This window comes from Rhopalosiphum maidis, chromosome 1, assembly GCF_003676215.2.
Source record: "Rhopalosiphum maidis isolate BTI-1 chromosome 1, ASM367621v3, whole genome shotgun sequence".
In the NCBI taxonomy this organism is placed as follows: Eukaryota; Metazoa; Arthropoda; class Insecta; order Hemiptera; family Aphididae; genus Rhopalosiphum; species Rhopalosiphum maidis.
The window spans coordinates 76,970,643-76,973,664 of record NC_040877.1 but is presented as its reverse complement, the minus strand read 5'-3'; positions in this window follow the sequence as shown (position 1 = coordinate 76,973,664).

Sequence of the window (3,022 nt, the reverse complement as noted above, 5' to 3'; positions counted from 1 at the left end):
TAAAAAAAATATCCAATAAATTTCCGTCTCATCATCTCCTCTTCTTCCTCGTCCATCGTGTGTGTAATCGTTCAAACTCCAAGTATAACTTTCACCCCATCCCCGTTGTCACATTCAACTTCAATGATTTTGCTTTAATCGTATACAATATATACATAATAATAATTAAGTTTAAATATAATTATAATGTTATCTATCTATATATATATACATTAACATATTATATTGTGTTTGTATTATATATTGAAATGATAATATTAATATCTATGTACCTATATTATCATATATTATAAACGATGAACAGAGTGTTTTCGTATCGTAGGGTTAATTTTCTAGATCATAAACATAAAAAAATTACATTATAAACTTCAAGAACAAATTTAAGATCAAATCAATATATTATATTATATTCTCACAATTATTATTATTATTACTATTATTATTTTTATTATTTTTACTACTCATATATATACATTATAATAGCAGTTTCGAACAATTTTTTAATACATAGATATATAATAATAATAATAATATTATTATCTATTTTCGGTGTTTATTTAGAGTCATGATATATTATACTAAATTATATAAAAATCATGATAAAATACGCTTCATTCCAAAAGTTCAAACGATAAAAACATTATTATTTTAGAGCGGTCTTCTGTTGCTGCATCTTGATTATCATTATCATTATTATTATTTTTATTATTATTATTATTATTATTATTATCATTATACTATTATTATCATTATTATATTATTATTTTTTTTTTTTTATCATTAATATATATTATAATATATTATATTATATAGATGATGTACGAATAGTTTATATAAGTTGTTTTTATAGGCTTGATTTGTCTAGAGTAGGGGATATATTATATACTCCTGACTTTGATTCTTCTAATTTTAGCAGCGCATGATTTTGTAAAACCAATAAAAAATTTTCAAAAAAAAGCAATTTTTTTTTATTATAAATAGTCACAATTTTTTCCTGATATTATAGCACATTATAATAATATAATTTACTATATATCACCAAGCACAATTACAACTAGAAGTCATAAAATACATCAATCAGCAAATGTACTTAACACGTGAGACATTTTTCCATCGTATACTGTTAATAATATAATATCAAGCTATTTTTACACAATTGGCATCGTAATGAACCGGCTAAAGTACAACCTGCAGTCAATTATTTTTATTTGTATACTATTTTCCAGTCATAAAAAAATTACAAATAAATGATATGTATCTATATATAATATAAAATCGTTAATTTTCTTACCACATGCTATTGGAAGTATTAAAACGTTTTGAAATTAATTGTGTGATACATGTTGATAAGACGTCTGACGTCAAATTTATAATAATATATGGTCTATAGCTAATACATATAATCGATCTAAATATTCGGGGCTAGGTAAATTGAATCCGAGATAAGTTTGGTATATTTTGAAAGCGGTAAGTTGAGTCCGGGGAAAAAATTGGTAGTAAGTAAATATTTTGACTTATGTTAAGCTATTTAAATGGGGAATAGTAAACTCCTACAAAAGATCGTGTTAACTTCTACAAATTATAGTGTTAACTCCTACAAAAAATTAATACCGCTCGTATTGCTGTAAAAAAGTATCAGTCTTGCAATATATTAACACATAAAATAAAAATTGTTTAAAAAATATAATAATAGTGATAATAAAAACAATAGTCATAATCATTTACACTTAAAACAAACATTTTTTGAAAAATATAGTAAAAAATTCAATAAAATTAATATTTAGTCATGATCATTAAAGCTTAAAAAAAATTTTTTGAAAAAAAAAAATAATAATGTTAATAAGACAATAGTCATAATCTTTTACACTCAATTTATTAACAAATGAATTTTAAAAAATTTTATCATTATTATTATATATATTATGTACCCAGTAAAAACTTCATTGATATTAATTAAAAATATTACAAATACTTAAATTAATAAAAAAAAATTATTATCGTTAAAAATTATCATTATTATTATATATATATATATATTAGGTACTTAGTAAAAACTTCATTGATATTGATTTAATAAACTCAAATCGGGTTATAACACTACTGGTATATTTGGTCATTTGGTCCCTTAGGTTTTGTTCCTTATCGAGCGTGCTTTTCTTTTTTTGATTTTTACTTCTTAATTTTATTTGTGTCTCTTTCTGAACTTCAAGTTATTCATCAATTAAGTTAAAATATTCGGATGTGGACTGTAATTATAGCGCATATTTTTGCATATTCTGACGTTAGTGCATGTTTGAAAGCATATTTTTAAATTTTAAATGCATATAAATCGTTTTTCCCCGGGACTTAAATTACCTACTACCTGTTTTTTCCTGGGACTCAATTTACCAATCCTGAAATATTCAATATTTCAATTTTTACAATTTACCACATACAGAGTGTTCTATTGAGGATTTACCCATTGCGATATCTCCTGAAATAATGGAGATACCATGATTTTGATTTTTTAATAAATTTAACAGAGACAAGAATTACAAATATTTCATGTTTTAATTTATTTTAATGTTTTGGTAAAAATGTTAAAAATTATAATTTTTTATTTAATTATTTTCAAAAAAATTGGAGATAGCCATTGTATAGAGTTCATTTTTCTGAAAATATTGACCTTTCAACATTTTAATTTCATTAATCTCCTGAATTTTAATATTTTTTCTAGTTTCGGAAAAAACTGCGAATAGTGGTATCAATGTATCTAACGTGTGGCCCACGAGTTCGTACAGTCGGCGAACGCTTTTAGTGTAATTCACAGTTTTTCTATACTAGAAACTAGAAAAAATATTAAAAATCAGGAGATTAATGAAATTAAAATGTTGAAACGTCAATATTTTCAAAAAAAATAACTCTACAAAATGGCTATCTTCAATTTTTTTTGAAGATAATTAAATAAAAAATTATATTTTTTTACTTTTTTACCAAAACATTAAAATAAATTAAAACATGAAATATTTGTAGTTCTTGTCCC